The sequence below is a fragment of the Elephas maximus genome, chromosome 2 (assembly GCF_024166365.1).
Source record: "Elephas maximus indicus isolate mEleMax1 chromosome 2, mEleMax1 primary haplotype, whole genome shotgun sequence".
NCBI classification, from domain to species: Eukaryota; Metazoa; Chordata; class Mammalia; order Proboscidea; family Elephantidae; genus Elephas; species Elephas maximus.
The window spans coordinates 148,877,852-148,898,573 of NC_064820.1; the positions used below are offsets into that span (position 1 = coordinate 148,877,852).

General features: G+C 41.4%; 1 protein-coding gene across 1 annotated transcript in view; it reads left to right on the forward strand.

Moving 5' to 3' along the window:
* Window positions 1–4,879: 4,879 nt before the first annotated feature.
* SMAD5 (SMAD family member 5) overlaps window positions 4,880–20,722 on the forward strand; it is a 61,272-nt gene continuing 45,429 nt past the window's right edge. The window contains exon 1 of the mRNA XM_049873701.1: window positions 4,880–5,001. The gene's annotated coding sequence lies outside the window, so the exon portion shown is untranslated. The remainder of the gene's footprint in view (window positions 5,002–20,722) is intronic.

Here is a 20,722-nt window from a genome sequence, read left to right on the forward strand (position 1 = left end):
CGAGTGTTCACTCCAAGCCCTGCTTTAGAAAGCCTCTTTGTTTTATGATTCTGGGTGCAAGCAACCCTTTTAATTTTGTGTTTTGGATTCCAGCCATAGGAGGCCTTCTTTAATGTAGCAGATGGCTGGAGACCGAGAAGCCAAGTTCCTACACTCTGCATCAGGCAACTTCCCTAGGGATGAGCCTCATACTTACGTTGCTCTGAAAAGGAGAAGAAAAGAAACCAAACCAAAAAGAAAGAAAGAAACAAACAAAAAACACCCATTGCCGTCTAGTCAATTCCGACTTACAGTGATCCTATGGTACAGAATAGAACTGCCCCAAAGTGTTCCCAAGGCTGTAAATCTTTACGGAAGCAGACTGCCACATCCTTCTCCTGTGGAGCAGCTGGCAGGTTCAAAAGGCTGACCTTTTGGCTAGCAGACGAGTGTTTTAACCACTGCACCACCGGGGCTCCTAAGAAAAGAAAACTTAAAATGGACACATTAAATTTACACCAGGTATAAAGTAACCACTGCTTTAAGCATCTGCAAGCATTTGGAGGTCAGGGAACCTTTTGAGAATCTGATGAAAGCTGGGGACTCTTTCTGCAGAGAGTTTCCGCATCAGTACATATACAAAAACGAGCATATTAATTCCAGGGGGCTCACGGATACTCTGCTATCCATCCCTGAATCCTCACAGAGTCTGTGGCCTCCAAAATCCTGTGCTTCAAGTGGAAGCAGCTGTCATTCTTTTTCTTTTCTTTTTTCAACACATTAAGATCCTCAATTTCTAAGTTGTGAAAATAAACTGTCTGTGTACTATTAAGGAAGCATTTCCCATCAGAACACTCAAGTTTTACTGGGAAAAAAAAAATCCTTTCAGATATTGGGTAAAATCACTTAAGTGTATTCTCTGATTGGCACAGAGCCTCGACTTACTCTGTGAAAGACTGACGTGAAGGTTGTTTTGAAATGGTAATATGATTTTTTTCTCTCTAGATTGGGGGCTGTGTCTTTGTACATCATTTCTTCAGAACTTCACTCTTCTCGGAACTCGTCCTAGTTTAGCTCTTGTTGCTGCACTGTTTCCAATATTAAGTATGGGGGGGCAGTCTGCCAATTGAAAAATATACACAGAATTCTCAGAACTTGGAAAGGCGGCTTTATTATTTCCGAGGACAATGTCTGGAGGAGTCACATACCTTTAGGCATTTTTCCTCTGATGTCCGATTGCCATGACCATCTGAGGAGGTAAAAAATCTTTGAGGCAGTTACCAGGACTCTTTATGGGTCTCTGTGATGTCATTTACTGATACCGTAGGCTGGGTGACTTCTCCAGACATCCTCACATTCTTCCAATTCTACTGGGTACACACTAGTTACTTAGGGAGAATGTTAAGAGCTACAGAGAAGTGTAAAATTGAGATATTTATTAAGGATATTCAAATAAAAAACAATTTGCCTTAATTATCCTACATTTAAAAATCAAACTTAAAAAATACGGAAAACAAACAAAACCAAACCAGTTGTCATTGATTCCAACTCACAGCGACCCCATGTGTGGAGAGCAGAACCACACTCCATAGGGTTTTCAAGGTGTGACTTTTCAGAAGCAAATCGCTAGGCCTTTCTTCTGAGGCATCTCTAGGTGAGTTCGAATCGCCAACCTTTCAATTAGTAGCCAAATGGTTACTGTTTGCACCACCCAAGAACTCAAAAAATGGGAAAAGACTGAGCTAATTATTCTCATTTTCCACATTCCATACATGGTCCTAACTTCCCTGAAAATTGCCTCCTTCTGGGATCTGGAAAACTCAAGGAGGAAGTAGGTCACGGGCTAAACATTTAGGCTGATTCTCTATATTAAATTTAAACAAATATGGGGGTGGGGGAGAACATCAACCAGATTAAAGAAAAACTATTTTGGGCTTTAAACAGGGTTTTTTACCCTCAGCACTATTGACATTTTGGGCTAGATAATTCTTTGCTGTGGGGGCTGTCCTGTGCATTGTAGGATGTTTAGCAGCATCCCCGTCCTCTACCCTCTAGATGCCAGTAGCACTGCCTTTCCAGTTATGACAACCAAGAACGTATTCAGACATTGTCAGTTGTTCCCTGGGGAGCACAATGGTTAAGAGCCACTGGTCTTAATTATCCAGAAATAGATTTATGTACAAGTAAAGTAAAATGAAGCTGCTTTTATTTGATTTTGGTCATGAGAACACTAACCTGAGAAATCAGTTTGACTGTTTTGATGCCCTGCTGACTGTATCTATCTGTTCAGGTCATTCTGTACTTAGATCCAATTTGATTGCCAAAAATAGGGACTTCCTTACTCCATTCCTATGGCTTTGGCAGGCCTATTTGTTTGCTGTTTGATAATCATTTCTACTATAAAGATATTTAGTGATCACTCTGATTTTCTATACCCTTTGCAGTCTGGGCAATTTCTCAGTCCTTTGCAAGGCTGCTAAAGTCTTTGTTTCCCCCACAATGTTATCATCTCTTCCGCATTAAGGCCTATGCTGAGCCCACTAGCAACTAGGAGAGGTTGGAGTCCCTGGCTGATGTATTCATTAACCCAACCCACTGCCGTCTAGTTCTAGTCTATTCCGACTCATAGCGACCCTATAGGACAGAGTAGAACTGCTCCATAGAGTTTCCAAGGAGCGCCTGGTGGATTTGAACTGCCTACCTTTTACCTTTTGGTTAGCAGATGTAGCACTTACCACTACGCCACCAGGATTTGATCATTATCTACACACAAAGTTCAGGAAGAAAAATTATTGGCTTTAAGATTCTAAATGTGATTATTAAAAGGAATTCTATAATTGCAAATTATTCCTCGTATTTGCAGTGACTTAGTTTTTTTTTTTAAGACAGTCAACAGTTTATTTGGGGAAGGATTTTACTGGCTGTTTGAAGAGAGGAGTGGCTCTAGTGTACAAAATATTTAAACCAAATTGTTATATTCTATAATGTTCAACAAAACATTCTGCAAACATCAGTTCTGAAAAAAGGCATCCTCCAAAGCAGAGTTATAGGCACTTCTGGGAGTTGTAAACCCACGCAGGCTCCAGAAATATGTGCCTTCCAACGGCTGGAAACATCTGAATTAACAACAAATAATCAGTGAGTGTGACAAAGAGTTAAAGAACACGGACTTCACTTACATAAGGTTTATGACGTAGTAAAGAAGTTTAAGATGTAGACCTGAGATTGCAAACTGATGGCCAGCAGGCTAAATAAGGACTGTGGGTTTGTTTTGTTTGGCTTGCACAGGGTTGGCTTCCAAAAAAAGAGAGAAAAAAGGAAAGAGAGAGTTGTTAAACATATAAAACAGATTTTTGCATAAAAATCCAGATTTCCAGCTCTTCTGGAAAAATGAGAAGATGTGCCGTTATTCCCACATTTCCCATAGTGACAGCTGGCTGGAGTGGAGAAGCAGCTGGCCCCCTTGATTGGAGCAGGTATCATCTGGTTCCCCACCCTGGCCCACTTCACTCCCTCATCAGGCATTTGAGATGGCCACCCCCATAATGCAGAGACTTCTGCGCCTTTCACTGAGCCCCCTTCCTCATGGAATCAGCGGCAGGATCCTGGAGCAAAATAGCTTCTGCCCCATTTGTATGTCAGGTGAGAGTTGATCTCGGCTAAAGGTACAGAGGCTGCAAATGGAGTGGTGAGAGATAATCAGATTTGCGATATACTCTGATGGCAGAGCTAATAGAATTTCTCGATGGATAGTGAGAAAGAAAATATTCAAAAATGACTTCGAAAAAAATTTTTTTTGTTTACCTAAATTGATTTAAAAAGGAAACCTGTAGTGGAATGTCAGAAAACTAGTACTGAACTTTTAAAATAAAAACAAATTATTTTGTTGCGTGCCATGGAGTGGATTTCGACTCACAGCCGCCCTGTATGACAGAATAGAACTGGCCCGTAGGGTTCCAAGGCTGTAATCTTTACGGAAGCCGACAGCACATCTTTCTTTCACAGAGAAACATGGAACATAGAACTATAGGGTTGCTATGAGTCGGAATGGACTCAATGGCAGTGGGTAGGTGGTATCACTGTCATCTCCTGGGAAATGCAGACTTGGCTGGGACAGTTTTGGGAATTTGGAGGGAAAAAGCTCTGAGAAGGACCTCCAGTTTCTAGAAAAAAGTCAGGCTCTTGACCCGGGAGATGCAGTGGAAGGTTATTAGCCCATGGGTGACCAGATTTAGCCAACGAACGGCCTCTCTGCTCCTCAGGCCACACCTGTCCAGGGGCTCAGGCCCTACCGGGTCGCCCTTCCCCCAGGAGGTGGAGGGGTTGTGTTGAACTACTGGAAGTGGGCCCCCAGTGCAGGGACAGCCTTGCTCCGGGAACTCCCTTCATTTCCAAACACCCGCCAAGGGCGTGGGGATAGTATCGGCTCCAAGATTTCCACGTGGGAGGGGTAGGAAGATATTCCGGAGCTCGTTTAAACGTACTTTTACCGAGAAAGAGGACTCACTTCGCTCATGTTACAAATCTATAAAAATTGTAAAGCCATATTCGAAGATGTCTTTACACTTCAAGTACTACGGAGAAAAAAAAAAAAAAAAAAGGAGAGCATCTTTAATTGTCCGTATCAAGGACAATTATTATAGTTTGGGTTAATTTGGTAAGTGGAGGCTACTGGTGGCTATTGTAGGGGTGGGAGCTAGCCGACTTTCATTCCAAGGCCAGGCAACTGCCGCGAGAAGCCTGTGGCTGATCGGAAGCCCGGACGCAGGCAGTAAGCCAAGACCCGAGGCTTCCTTCAGCCGCCTAGGAAGGCGGACGTTCCCTCCGTCCGGCAGCGGTCACTCCGTGCCTTGCGCGCATGCGCCGACCCCAGCGGGCGTCCTCCCAGTCTCCCTACCTCCCTCCCTCATCCGGGTCCTGGGCGAGCGGGCGCCGTGCGCGTGTCCCGCCGCCGAGCTGCTAATAAAGTTGCACTGCGGGGAAGCGCAGCCACGGCACCGGGCGAGTGCGCGCAGCCGACCCGTGAGTGATTGAGGGGTCTCATGGTGGGCGTGTGGGACTAGGACCTGCAGGCTTTGCCCGGGTGCGGCTCGCCTTCAGGCCCTAGCAGCCGGACTCGGGCGGAGGCGGGGGCGTTCGGCCGCGGGCGGAGCGGAAACGACCTGGGGCCTGAGGGGCGGGGGAGGGGGGTAGGCCGAGTCTCGGCCTGCCGGGGTCTCGGCGGGTGGGGATGGCGCGGCCCGACCGACTGTGGGAGCCTCGCCTGCGGCCGAGGATGTCCTGAGGTGGGGCCGAGATTGGCCCTAGTCCCAGTCCCGCAGTTACCGCCGGACCGTGGAGGGAAGCGCTCGGGGCGCCCTCGGGGGGTGCCCTCGGCCCCGCGTCTGTCCGGTAGAGCGGTTTGTTCTCCTACCGCATCTAAGCACCACCCTCAGTACACATCCCTGATAGGATTGACGTGCTCGGCCAAGCGGCTTGGTCTGCAACACAGCAAAGCTGTCCAATGGCTTGATGAATCTGTGCTGCCGTCGCTTTGTGTTTCAAAGATAAGGATCCACGCTTATCGGTGGGAATTACACTCTGGGCAGTTGTGACCTGCTACTGCACTCAGCTGGTAGTTAGACCTGGTTTCTGCCACTTGCCATTTCAGTTTTCACTATTGCAAAGATTTCTTCTACTTGGTGTAAACTTCTCCATTGCTGCAAGAATGCTAAAGCAATGTGTTTTTTCCTTCACCATTTTCAACCCTTACCCGGGTCCTTCACTTCAATATCAGTACTCAGATTCATATCCACGGCTTCTCCCTCCCCCCACTTTTTCCCCCTCTTCCCTTTCAGCTGCTGTTGTTACAGTGAGTTTGGAGCCTAAGCTTTGAAACCTCCCATGTGGCGCCTGTCTTAAATCAGAGCATGCTCAGTAGCCAGAGCAGATTTGGGTTGCAAAAAGAGCTGGGGCGAGGATAGTCGGGGTATTTGGATGTTTGCCCGGTTCCTAACAAAATGTTCCAATTCTGGTTTTGATAGCATTGGAGAATGGTGCTGTAGGCCAGCCTGGAGGTGAGGAACGCCTGAACACCCTGGGCCAGATCTCTATCTTGATTGTAGAGACGTTGTTTCCTGACCAGCTGGAGGTCGGGGGCGGGGGGGCGGGGGAGCCGCGGGGAGCATTCCTGGCTACTTGTGCGTTTAAATGGGTGTGGTGCTAAGTATATCTTGTTTACCTTATCTTTCTTTGGAAAAAGTTTTGAAGTCTGCTTGGATTTGTCACATCATGCCTGTTGCCTGGCACTACTAAAAGTATTCTTATCTAGCAACAAAGACTGGGTAGGTGGAGGTTGTGCTTTAGCCTCACCAGAGTTGAGAGGAGAGGGTGTTAACTGTTTTTTTTTTTTTTTTTAATTAGAGTACCTGAATTTCTTTAAGCTAGAGTACCTGAATTGCCAAGAGTGAATTTAATTTTTAATTTTAATTTGAAATCAGAGAGGTTGAAAACCTTAGTCCCAATAGTAGCATTCCAAATAGTTTAAAATTTCTGCTTAGATGGCACTGTGGCAGTGTCTGTTGTGGGGAAAACAATACCTAGGCTCAACATGACCGTTTCACATTTATTGATCCGAATATCATTGTGAAATTAGTGTGTTCCAAATTCAGCAAGTAAGGAGTTATTTGAGGAGCTGTAGCAAATTACTTTTATATTCTTTAGCTTCATCTCAGGTATTTTTTTTTCCTCTAAGGGGAACCCTGAGCTCATAAAAATACAAAACAAGTCAGAAGAGACAATTTAACAAAATTTAACCCTCATGCATATTGTAGATACTTTGTTTAGATTATTAAAAATTAATTTTTGTTTGATTGTTTACAAGATGTTGTCTCAGTCTCCTTTCCTTTCCTCTACATCGCTGCTCCCTCAGTCAGCGCGCCTTTCCTTTTCACCCAGCTGCTGTTCTTATTGCATAAGCTTTACCTGTATGTCTGTATTACAAATACCTGTTCATTTTATGCTTCCGTTCTTTTCGGATATAGCTGAAATAGGCAGTAAAAGTTAAATGAACCTTCTCAACTTTCTTCTTAGGGCCTGAATGCATCTATATGATATGGTCTTGTTAAAAGGAGGAAGAGAGCAGCAAACTGGAAAAAAAAAATTTTTTTTGTAGATTCTGTGCAGATCTGGTAGTGGTGTCTGCTTGTCTGGCTCCCTGTGGTAGGCGCCCTGGAAATGGGTGGATTGAGATGTGTTGCGTTTTTCCCCCTCTGGCAAAGTCAGCTATTAATTTCAGTGGGAGACAGTGGCAGAATGTTGTTACTAATGAGGCTTGAATCAGATTGTTGTTTACTGCTGGTTATGTAACATGTTGCTGGGAGTATTATTAAAAGTTGAATTCTGTAGCAAGGTAAGAGGCAAGTAAATTCTGCCTACCCTCTTCCCTGGGTTTTAATTCTTGGCTGAACCTGAATGCACATTAGACTACAACCATAATTATACCTGGGCAGCCTGTCTGTTTCCTGTTTTCATCATGAACCCAAACATTATGATTTGCAGTGATGATCTTTTTTGTCCTTTGCTTTAAACAGAGACAATGTGTTTTCTCTGTCTACGGAAAACAGATTTGTAACTTGGTAAAATCAAGATACTAGCTTCTTGGTGTTTTGAAGACTAGACAGTGAAATAAATAGTGACTTGAATTGAAATGTCATTAAAAAATATTTCACACATATTCTTTGATTAAGGAGCCCTGATGGTGCAGTGATTTAGAGCTCAGCTGCTAACCAGAAGGTTGGCAGTTCGAACCCACCAGCCACTCTGCAGGAGAAAGATGTGGTAGTCAGCTTCCTTAAAGAGTATGGCCTTGGAAACCCTACGGGGCAGTTCTACTCTGTCCTATAGGGTTGCTATGAGTTGGAATTGACTTGACGGCAGTGGACACACACACGCACACGCATGGCGTGTTTCCTGTTTTCATCATGAGTGCAAATGTGATTTGCAGTGATGATCTTTTTTGTCCTTTTGATTCAGCAGAGGCAATGTGTTGTCTGTCTCTACCGAGAACAGATTTGTAACTTGGTCAAATCAAAGATGCTAACTTCTTGGTGTTTTGAAGACTAGACGGTACGATACCAGTTATTCCTTTTGTAGTAACTTAAATCGAATTGCCATTAAAAATAATTTCACACATATTCTTTGATTATGTTTTATGTAAATTCTAATGTTACCAGTAGTTTGTAGATTCTTTGAATTAAGAAAATTTTTTTGTTTATGACATATCAGTGTTTATCATTAACAGATGTATGTGTTGGTTTAGGCAATGAGCCACACATTTGGGGTAAATTTCAGAGCTGACTCAGGTGCATTTTAGGACATAGCTGTCTTTATTCCCCTTGTTTATCAGTCTTCCATGGTCCCTTTACTTCTTGAGGGTCTGTGTTCCCTTGTCTTTTTGTGCTTTGTACTAAGCACAAAGAAGGCGGCAGAATTTTTTTTTTTCTCAAATGTACTCCTAGGGGTTTCCAGTCTACTCATAAAGTCAAAGGCATGTGGAAGAATCCCATTTATAAAGGACATTAGCAGCTTGAGGAGTGATTCTTATCTCCAGTACTCTGGATATTCTGTAGAAGGGACGAATAAAAACAAAACAAACAAACAAAAAAACCCAAACCCAGTGCCCTCGAGTCTATGTGGACTCATAGTGACCCTATAGGACAGAGTAGAACTGCCCCTTAGAGTTTCCAAGGAGCACCTTGGTGGATTCGAAAGAATAGGACCCAGAGAGGCTGGTGTGTGCAGATAGGGTGCTTTTCCATGCAAGAAGATGATGAATGACCCAGGAACTGGTGCATGTCTTCACACCTTGTTTTTCTGTTTCTGAAATAGAATAATAGTAATTGGAATTTTCAATGCTGGATTATCCAGTTCATTTCTACTGTCGCACACCCTTTAGCTCTAACTAGAACTTTCGAACTGAGAGGTGTATTTACTAAATGGAAGGTAAAGATTTAAAACTTTTTTGGAGAATTGTTAAAAACTAAAGATTACTGTTACAACCAGCTAATTTCCCAGTGTACTAGGTCACCTTTGTATTCTAACAGTTTTTATTGTTTCACGACTTTGAAAAGATGAAGTAATTTTAAGATTATTAAGTTTTTCATAAATAATGAGCCAGTCTGGGCTCTTTATTTAATTTTGATATTTTTTGTCTTGGGCAACTATTCTAGGAGAGAGGTGGCTTCAGTGACTTTTTGCTTTTACTGTATTCTAACTTGGTTGAGGTAATGTTTTGGAAGAAAGTTCTTTTACTAGGTAGTTTTGTGTGTGCAATACTATTTGTAATTAATTTTTGGAAGCTGTATATTACAGTACATTTTGTAAACTGGTTTTGCTCTTGAATCCTTTAGTACATGAGTCTCAGCCTGTTTTTATATATATATACAGACACACATACATACACATATATGTAATTTACAAACCGATACTCGAAATTTGAAAATGGTTTGATCTTTTGTGGTGGCAAGATATTAATTGGGTTATTGCTTACGGTTTTTATATATGTTGTTTTGTTATTACTGAAAATAATAAGGAAAAAACCTAGTGGACCCTTCCTACCTTTTTTTTGAGCATAGCAACTGGAGACTTGGGAGGAGGCTTACACTTTTCAAATTTAACTATGATCTCAGAATGTGGCTGGTGCTTTCAAGGCAAGTTTTGTTTTGTTCAGTTTTGTTTTCATGATGTGTTAGGATCTGTCTTGTATCCATTCTGGTAGGCTGTATAATAAGAGAGATCTAGTTATTCTGGTTTGTGTGTTCCCGGGAAGAGGGGGTACTGCAGAAATATTTCAAAGCCAGCTTTTGTTTTCTTCCCCCTTATTTACATCTTTCTGACCATTTCCCACTCTTTGGAGTTGAAACTGCAAATTAGATGAATGGTGACTAAAGCAGAAAAGTTACCCTGAGCCATGTTTACTCCCTTTTCTTCTAAGTAGGGGACTTGGACTCTGGGGTACACATGAGGTATCTGCAGAAAATCTTCATACAATATTGAAATATATGTTGTGTACCCAGGCTAGCTGTTTGTGTCCCAGAGATATGTTGTACAGTGATGATTTGATATAAAGGAAAGCACTATAAGGTTGATCAGCTCTGTGTCTATTCCTGTGCTTACAAGCCTGTACAAGCATCTTCAAACACATCTGGTAGCAATGTAGAGAATCTTGCAGGCTCTGTGGGGGTGAGTGGTACATCTAGATGAGGCTCTGCTTAATTAGAGGACTTAGAGGAGCAGGTGAGGTTTAAAGCATGATTAAAAAGTGGGAAACAAAAATCTGGATGTGGGAGATAAAAAAGTAGAGACTTGTGTGGGCACAAAAAGGGAATAGACAAGATTATGCTGTGAGAAGTGTCAGGGATCATGAGTTCAGCTTCTGAAGGGCTTTGAAATCCACTCTGAGAACTTTCGTTGTCTTTGGAAATTGTGAGCCACAATTGGGAAGTGTGGTGGTTTGAGTATTTCTAGGAAAATGATTTTGATGCCCATGTAGTTGTAACCCCTCTTCCTTGAAAGTGTTCCCAAAAAGCATGGGATTTCTGAGTCTAGGAGAGCTTGTTGGGTAATCGTGCTTTCGGTTTCTGTCTCTGTTCTTTGCCTGCAATCATGGATGAGCCTTACGTGTTTTGTAGTAGTAATTTTATACTTGAATCTATGGTTGGTTTGACAGTGGTGGTAGGTGGTCAATTCCTGCTGAAAGTTGGTGGCTACCATTGATTCTAGAACCACAAGGGTAAGAGAATTTTAAAGCTTTACACCACCAACTCCAAAAAAGTTACACTTTGTTAAAGATAATTAAAACTCGGAAAAATTGAAACATAAGGTTTATTCTGAGCAGTTATTCTATATACACATGGGGAGACCATTCTGATTCCAAAAAAACAGCAAATGGCTTGAAGAAGGCTAGTTATTATGAAGCTTATAAAGAGGAGGTGAAGGAGAAGAATAGAAGATCAACCATTGGCTAATCTTAACATGATTGATTGAACCCTTCTTTCTCCCCCTTTTACTGAAATCTGATTTGAACCCTGACTGAGAATTTGTGTTTCTAACAAGTTCCGGATGACGATTATGCTAATGCTGCTGGTTAAGGACCAATTCTGAGAACCACCGGAAGAGCCAAACCAAAACCAAATCCATTGCTATCAAGTCGATTCCAACTCATAGCGACCCTATAGGACAGAGTAGAGCTGCCGCATAGGGTTTCCATGGAGCGGCTGGTGGATTCGAACAGCTGACCTTTTGGTTAGCAGCTGAGCTGTTAACCACTGCACCACCAGGACTCCACTAGTTGAGCAGTGATTCTCAAAATTTATTATGCATAAGAATCACCTGGGGATCTTGTTAAACTGTAGATTCTGACTTAGTATATCTGGGGTGAAACCAGTTCGAAGCCTTAACCATGGTGACCTTGCTGGTATTTAAAATACTGGTGGGATGACTTCCAGCATCATAGCAACAAGCAAGCCCCACAGTATGACAGAATGACAGACGGGTGGTTGCATAATTGGATTACTACCTTGTTTTCCATCTACCATGTGCTGTGCTCCCCTAGTCTTTTTCTTGGTCACGTGCCACTGCCATTTTTATTTTTTCCTTCAAATGCTTCTTTGAACATGTCTTTCTGCTTAGACAGGACTCTACACTACACATAGGATTGCTACTAGCAGCCTGACTCCTTAGTAGCTTTACATTCACAGTCCTTCCCTTTTGGCCTTGACAGTGTGGAGGTACCTTTTTCTCTGCTTCACATTCAAATTAGCTGATTTTCCCCTGCCACTCTCCCCTGCCTCATTTGACTTAGTGATAACGTGGTTTTCCTTGTTCTTGTGCTTTCATGTCAACTGGACTGTGGATCATAGGTCGTTACATTATATTCCTATTTGGATCTTATGGTAGGTACTCCCAAAATTTGTGGTAATATGGTGTTACCTACGCCTTATACTTAAGGCTTTTATTCACTTACATGTAGCTTTTGCATGCATGTGTTTGTGTGTGGGGAGGGAAGTATGTCTGAGCTAGCTTCTTTTGCATACTTGCTAAGCCGTCCACTTTTTGTCTGTCACTAGTACAATTAATTCCTTCTTAAGTAGTCATCATGTTTTTGCTTTTCCCCATTTTTCAGTCATATTGGGATAATTCTTTTTTGTTCCGTTTATGGTCCTCTCAAATAGATTTATGTCTGAAAGTGTTTGATTCCTCAAATTTAATTATATTCAGTCATACTGTAATGTTGATGAGAATTGACTGACTCACCTAACAGATTGTCCTGTGTGTTTGCTAATGGAATTATTTAGATTTGGGGGTGATCTATGGTTTTTAAGTTAGATCTATGGTTTTTAATTTAGATCTATGGTTTTTAAGCCAGAAAGATGCCTTGGGCATTGTTCAGTTTAGTTTTTTTTTGTCTTCAAGTTATCGGTTAGCTCACTAGCATTATTATAACAAGACTTGTTACGACACTTATTTTTCTAAAAGTTGGCTTAGTATGGCATCAGTAAGAGTAAAAAAGAAAACAGAATTTGTCTCTTATCCCTGATTATGCTGTTGGAATGAGGCTCTAACCTTTATAAATAATGACTTTTGAAATAGCTTTTTACATTGATTTACTGCAAAGGAAATTTTACAATTTAAGTTCCTCAAATCCTAAGGATTTTTTAGTTTTCTTAAGAACTAAATATATCACCTTTTAAAAAAAATAACATGCTGTTATTGTCAGGCTAGTAACCTTGAAATCAACATGTTTGCAAGTTTTCAAATTGCTCCAAGTGCTGTATTTCATAAATGCCTTTTGAGAAAATAATTATAAACTAGAAACCTGAAGAATTCTATAAATGACCAGTAATACCTTTAAAACTAGACTTGCCTTTTCTTCAGAGCTATGGGAGGTGGGAGTGGGATGAAAGTCCTGTTTCCTCTTACGTTGTATCTGTAAGGGACTGAGAGCTTCTGGTTCTAAGACCTCATGACCCCATAAGCCCTTTCAAAAAAAAAATGAAAACCAATTCTGTTGCTGTCAAGTCGATTCCGACTTAGAGAAATTCTATAGACAGAGTAAAACTGCCCGGTAGGGTTTCCAAATTACAGAAGCCGACTGCCACATCTTTCTCCCTTAGAGTAGCTGGTGGGTTCAAACTGCCAGTCTTTGGGTTGGCAACCAAGTGCTTTGTAGACTTACATAGTTTTGTTTAGAATAGAGTTATTTTAGTTGTATTTGCTTCTTAAAGAGAATTCTAATAACACAAAAATAAAAATTCCCATCTACTATCTATTGATACCCACAGTTAATATTTTGGAAGAATATTTTTAGATACAGCTCTTGGCATTGATAGGATTAGGTTTATGTGTTGTTCTGTAACTTACTTTTTTTTAATTACTTGTTTTAAGAAATTTTACTTAGTATAGATTTTTCTATGTCCTTTGTAGCTGCCCCAGATTATTTATGGCATGGATATACCATAGTTTATTTAACTGATTCCCCTACTGATGGACTTTCAGAGTATTTCTACATTTTCAGTTTTTAAACAGTGTTGCCTTGAAGTATGTGTTATCACTGTGCTGATTCTTTTAAGGTTTATGTTTCAAGCTTCATCAAAGCTTCAGTCCTATATCTTTGCCCGGTAGGTGTTTCTGTCAGCATTTCACCTTAAGCTTACTGTGTCCCAGCCAAACCAATTACTTCTTTTCCAAAGCAGTTCTAACATTGATATTGTTATTCTTGTAACCACATTAGGTTAGGGTCTCTTTATTGTTTTAATTGGCAATATATGGATGTGTTTGTTTCTTCAGTGTTTTCCCAGTGATGCTTCAGGATAGCTTTGGGATGGCAGAGGCATCTATCTGGGCTGTCAAATGCATCTTCCCTTCAGCTCAGAAGGGAACTCAGAGATAAGCAAGCCCTTGAACTCACCACCTGAAAGTACCAAAGATGCAGATTACACATTCTGTGCTAACTGAGTCCTTTTGGAGACAGAAGGAAAGTTCATTCTTAATAGTTAATTTATATATCATTATGCAGTAGCCAGGCTTTCCCCAAATCAACACTAAGTAATGTGGGAAAAGCTATTAGGAATAGAAAAAGAAGAGACAAAGTAATGAGAACAAAAGAGGGGGAGCAATAGATACTGGTGAGAAGTGATGGGAAACATCAGAAAAGACTTTGGGAGAGGAGGAAAAAAAGCTGCCATTTAAGATGTTCATTAAAAAAAAAACTTCTTGACAGCTCTAAAATTGGGATACATCTTACAATCAATGGTGTCTTAGTATTGCTTTTAGCCAGGTGGTGGTTTTGATATAGCTGTCTTTACACATACATAACTTGGCCTTTGTTGTTACATTATTGTCACTTTGGACATGTGATGTGTGCCTTATTGTAACTTCCAGTGTTGAATAATTGCTGTTTAAAAATCTCTTCTTGGTTCTTGTTTGCAAAAGCAAGCACCCAGTGTCAAGTCTTATAGGATGAGTGTCAGAGTTTAAAGAAAATCCTGGAGCAGTATTGAAAAACTCCTCAGACCAACTGTATTGATGTTAGAGAGGACTATATTGTGAAGAAAATTTTAAGTGATAAAAGCATTGTATCATAGTTTAATTTGCAGCCTTTTCCTCTTTCAGGGTCCATAAAATAAGGGTGCCTGTAACGATTGATGGCTTTGTAAATTTTGTTGAAATATAGTTGTGTGCTGTTGAGTTGATTCTCATACCGACCCTGTAGTATAGTAGGCCAGCTATATATTCAAAACTCTCAGCCTGATGTGAAAATTTTTCATGCTTATTACAATGGTAATAACTACAGTTCACTATGCCAGGCACTGATTTAGGCTTTTTTTTCTTTTCTAGTAATTTTTTTTTTTTTTTTTAAATTGAGCTTTAAGTGAAAGTTTATAAACCAAGTCCATCTCTCATACAAAAGCATATACACTCCCAGCTGCTCTCCCTCTAGTGAGACAGCACACTCCTTCCCTCCACTCCCTATTTTCGTGTCAACTCAGCCAGTTCCTGACCCCCTCCACCCTCTCATCTCCTCTCCAGACAGGAGCTGCTCACATAGTCTTATGTGTCCACTTGATCCAAGAAGCTCACTCCTCACCAGTATCATTTTCCATCCCATAGCCCAGTCCAGTCCCCGTCTGAAGAGTTGGCTTTGGGAATGGCTTCTGTCTTGGGCTAACAGAAGGTCTGGGGTCCATGACCTCTGGGGTCTTTCTAGTCTTAATGGTCTTTTTACGAGAATTTGGGGTCTGCATCCCACTGCTCTCTTGCTCCCTCGGGGGTTCTCTGTTGTGTTCTCTGTCAGGGCAGTCATCGGTTATAGCCAGGCACCATCTAGTTCTTCTGGTCTCAGGCTGATGTAGTCTTTGGTTTATGTGGCCCCTTCTGTCTCTTGGGCTCTTAATTACCTTCTGTCCTTGGTGTTCTTCATTCTCATTTGTTCCAGGTATGTTGAGACTAATTGATGCATCTTAGATGGCTGCTTGCTAGTGTTTAAGACCCCAGACGCCACTCTCCAAAGTGGGATGCAGAATGTTTTCTAAATAGATTTTATTATGCCAATTGACTTATATGTCTCCTGAAACCGTGGTCCCCAAACCCGTGCCCCTGCTATGCTGGCCTTCGAAGCGTTCAGTTTATTCAGGAAACTTCTTTGCTGTTGGTTTAGTCTAATTGTGCTGATCTCTCTCCTGTATTGTGTGTTGTCTTTCCCTTCACCTAAAATAGTTCTTATCTGCTGTCTAATTAGTGAAAACCCCTCTCGCTCCCTGCTCTTGTTACCAGCAAAGAATATTTTCTACTCTGTTTAAACTGTTTTTGGAGTTCTTACAGTAGTGGTCTCATACAATATTTGTCCTTTTCCAACTGACTAATTTCACTCAGCATAATGCCTTCCAGATTCCTCCATGTTATGAAATGTTTCATGGATTCATCATTGTTCTTTATCAATGCATAGTATTCCACTGTGTGAATATACCATAATTTACCCATTCATCCAATGATGGGCACCTTGGTTGCTGCCATCTTTTTGCTATTGTAAACAGTGCTGCAGTGAACATGGGTGTGCATACATCTGTTCATGTAAAGGCTCTTATTTCTCTAGGACATATTCCAAGGAGTGGGATTGCTGAGTTAAGCTTTTATCTTATTTAATTCTCAGAGCCTTTTAGGACCATAGTATTTATTATACAAAAATAGGAAAAATGGAGATTTAGATCCAGAATTTGAATTCAAGTTCATTAGCCTTCAAATCTGGTCCTTTTATTTTACAATACATATGTTAATATTGTTAGGATTGACTTATGTTCCCCCAAAATATATGTTGTAAATCCTAACCTCTATGCCTGTGATTGTAATCCCGTTTGGGAATGGGAAACAGTAGAAAACCCATCAGCTTGGACTGATAGGAAAAGAACATTGTCTTTCTCTTAGAATTCTAAAGGCAGGAAACAGGACAGAAGAGCTACAAATGTTGTCCTCCAAGAAAAGTAAAGGACCATCCCTGGAGTAGCTCGGAGATAAGCAGAACTATTGGAAGGAGCATGGAAGCAGGGTCTTCTCGGTTTCAAAGGGTGGGGCGACAGCCTCCTTGGTTTCAAAGAGGCCTTCACTAGCTTGGTTCTGGAGTATGGGGCTGCCATTCAGGTGTGCCAGAGGGATGAGGCTGCCGTGCAAAGCTGAGGGCGTAGGGCTGCTGTGCCCAAGGGGCAGTAGAATGGGGCCTGCCAGGACCCGGGGGCTGGGCTTGCCACTCAGATGGACTAGGAGAATGAGGTTGCCCAAAGCCAAGGGAGCAGAGTTGCCAGCCCAGTAGGCCTGGAAGGTGGAGCTGAAGCTCAGGGCTGAGGGTTCTCCACCTAGAATCTAGAGGGTGTGGCCAACATCCAAAGCCTGGATGGTGGGGCCATCACCCAGTTGGTCTCATGGAGAACAGAGGATTATTTTCAAGCCTTGTGAGCTAATGTAATTTGTTCTGCTGGATTTTGGACATGCTTGGTGCTGCTTACCCCTTCTTTCCTTCCAGTGTCTTCCATCTATAATGGAAATGTCTGTCTTGTGCCTATTCTACCATCGTACTTTGAAAGCAGATAACTTCTATTCTAGATTTCACAGGTTCACAGATGTAGAGGTATTTTGCCCCCGGGTGCAGTATGCCTAAAGTCTCACCCATATTTGATTTGGATGCTTCAGAAGATGAGATTTTGGACTTGGAGTTGATTTAAGACTTTTGGTACAATGTGATGAGGCGAATGTGTTTTGCATGTGGGAAGGACAAGAATTTTTGGGTTTCAAAGGGTGGAATGTTCTGGGTTGGATTAGGAATTTTCACTGTTACTGGGAAAAATTTAGTGATATTATAGAAGAATACTGTAGGCTGTTAGGTAAACAACTGATTGAATTAAAGATGGTGTTCTTAATGTTTCTAAACTTGTCTTAGTGGAAGGCAAAAGAGGCATGAACTAACTTTTCAGTAAGATACTGATAAAATTAAATATTTTGGCCACTGGAAAACCTAATCATACTTTCAAAAGTGTTAAAGATTCACTTATGTTTTATATTGTTGTTATTAGCTGCTGTCAAGTCAGTCTCTGAACTCAGGAGGACTCCATGCACAATGAAACAAAATGCTGCTTAGTTCTGTGCCATACCTATGATCAGTTGCAGATTGGACTGTTGTGATCCATAGAGTATTCATTGACTTATTTTTCAGGAGTAGATCAGCAGACCTTTTTTCCTATTCTGTCTTAGCCTGGAAGCGCTACTGAGACCTGTCCAGTATCATAGCAACACGAAAGCTTACACTGACAGATGGGTGGTGGCTGCACATGAGTACATTGGCTGGAAATTGAACCTGGATCCTCCCACGTGGAGGCAAGAATCCTACCACTGAAGATGGCTCATACAACATATCCTGATACATGTAAATCAGAGAAAGTATCTTATTTTTTGTGTACGTAACAAGACTTTTCCATACCAAAGACTTATGTGAGGATAGTAAAACAAATCTATTGTTGTATCCCAAGCACTCTGATATTTTTATTTCAACTTGTGGACTAAGATGTTATTTCTGAATATGATGTAGTCCACAGAAAAGATTATAGGAGAAAATTGGTCCATCGTTTGGGTCCTACAGAGAAGCTTTAATCTTACTATAAAGGTTTCATTTTTGTTAGAGATTTAATTAGTTTAGAAACCTAAATGTTAAAATAGTAAAGAAATGGATAAGTGAATATGGTTGGTGCAAAAATGGCATGGTGGAGGTGGCTCATCTCCTCTAACTTCAGAAGGGGTAAGAGAGAATCACTATTAGCATGAGCCCAAAGCTGATTCCTGTGAAGCAGATGTCAGGTATACCTCCTCTCTCCAACCTTTTTTTTTTAAACCAATCCTGACACCAGCTGTCCCTTCCATGGCATTTAACTTCTCTGCCGGGTTCGTTAATTCATTGCAATAGCCACACAAAACTCACAGATAACACAATTATGGGGTTTATTGAGCCCTGGTGGTGTAGTGATTAACAGTTCAGCTGCTAACCAAAAGGTTGGCAGTTTGAATCCACCAGCCGCTCCTTGGAAACCCTCTGGAGCAGTTCTCCTCTGTCTTATGGGGTCTCTTTGAGTTGGAATTGACTCTATGGCCTTGACTTTAAAAAAAAATTTTTTAGGGAAGTAATCGGTTACAATTCAGGATAAGGAACGCCTGAGAATACAGTTCTTGGTCAGCTTCTTGGCCGTGCCCACAAGCAAGCCTCTCCCTGGCCCTTGGTCTGTTGGCCCTCAGGCCTCTTGGGCCGGCCCAGCCTCTGCCCTGCTCAGGCAAGCGCTACAGAGCTCTTTAGCTTCACTGATAAGTACCCAGAGGCTCCTCACTCTGCCAAGTAAGCCTCCTGCCTGCAGGTATTCAGCTTTTTTGCTCTGTGTGCAGAGAAGCCCACCACATCATCTCCTGCCAGTCTGCTTGTTCTGGTGATAGCTGGTTCTCTGCCCCGTCTTGTGCAGCACAGGGACCCCGGGTCCAAAGGATGCACTCTGCTCCTGGCTCTTCTTTGTTGGTGGTAGTGACGCCCCCCTCTGCTCCAGGATTAGCTCTCTTCTAAGCCTAGCGGGATGGCAAAACTGACCAATCCCCTTGTTACTGTTCCGTATACATTATTTGCATGGTCCCATGCCCATGGTGTTCCGTACACCTTATATGTATTATTAGCAAGCTGTCCAATCCTCTTTGTGGGCCACAGGGACCTTATTTGCATAGTCCCACCCAGTCATTGTGTGGGAGACACAAAGACTTAAGGCAGGAAGGGCTGTATTAAGTAATTCATTGCACCGCAGTTGGTTCATTTAAAGCATTGAATTCGTTTGTGTGTGTATGTCCAGTGCTTATGGTGTTAAATGAAAAATGCAGAATACGAAGTAAAGTAGTATCATGATACACCCTCAATCATGGGCAAGGGTTGGGAGACTACACACACACACACACACACGTAAAACACACACAAAAAATAAGCATACCAGATGTTAATATTTATCCCATTCGGATGGAGCGACTGATTGTAGGTAAGCATATTTTATAATTAGAAAAAAATTTTTTACACAGAGTAGTACAGTAACTCTCCTAATTTATGAGATAATTATGTTCTAGTGGTGTGTCAAAAATGTCGTAATGAAAGGCTTTGTTTTAAGCAGCCATAATAAACATAAGTTTTTATACAAGAGTAGTAAACATATAGATAGTCCTTTCATTTCTACTGACTGATTTTAGCTGAATGAGAGAAGAGTGGGTTAAAGTTGATAAGAAAGTTGTATTAAGTGGTATAAAAGATCAACTCAAAATTAAGCACATTGAACTGGCTTATCCTTGTTCTTTTAAGCTGTGTAATATATAACAATTAGAATGGTTTAGATAAATCAAAGGGAAATGGGGAACAATAGAGAAGCTCTTTAAGAGAAGGAAATTTCTTGGCTCTAGGAGGCAGTGACTTACAGTGATTAGAATTGTGAGTTCTGGAGCTGCGCTGCTAGAGTTTGGCTCCTGACTGTTTCTTCTTATCTGTAACTAAGCAAGTTACATTTACTTTGCCACCACCTGTTTTATCATCTGTAAATTGAGGCAATTAGGAATTTACTTCATATGGTTGTTCTGAGTTGAAATCTACTTAATGGCACCTAACAACAACAAATGTGAGGTTCTTAACAGCGCTCGACATAGTGTTCAATAAATGTTAGTGGTTTTATTATTGTTGTTATCATTATCAAAGGAACCATATTACTCCATTGTGTTAGCCATTGATTTTGTAGAAAAGTTGTTGAAATCCTTGAAATAGCTCTATTTTTATCAGAAAGTCAAGTGTCCAAAAATCTACCTAACGTAATTTTCCAAGGCCATTCATGCCGTTTTTTTTTTCTTCAAAAGTAACAATGCAGGCCATGTTCCATGCTTTCTTTAGAAGGTTTCCAGCACAGCACACAGAGAGGTTCATCATAACTGAGTCCTCAAGAAATGCTCATGCTATATTTAAGTTTTCATGAACTAATGATAATTGGTCCAGGAAAAAGCCCATTTAAAATGCTGTCATTGGGTGCCTTGGAGTTGGTTCCAACTCATAGCGACCCCTATGTGCAACAGAACGAAACATTGTAGGGTCCTTTGCTGTCCTCAGAATTTTTGCTATGTTTGAGCCCATTATTGCAGCCACTGTGTCAGTCCATCTTGTTGA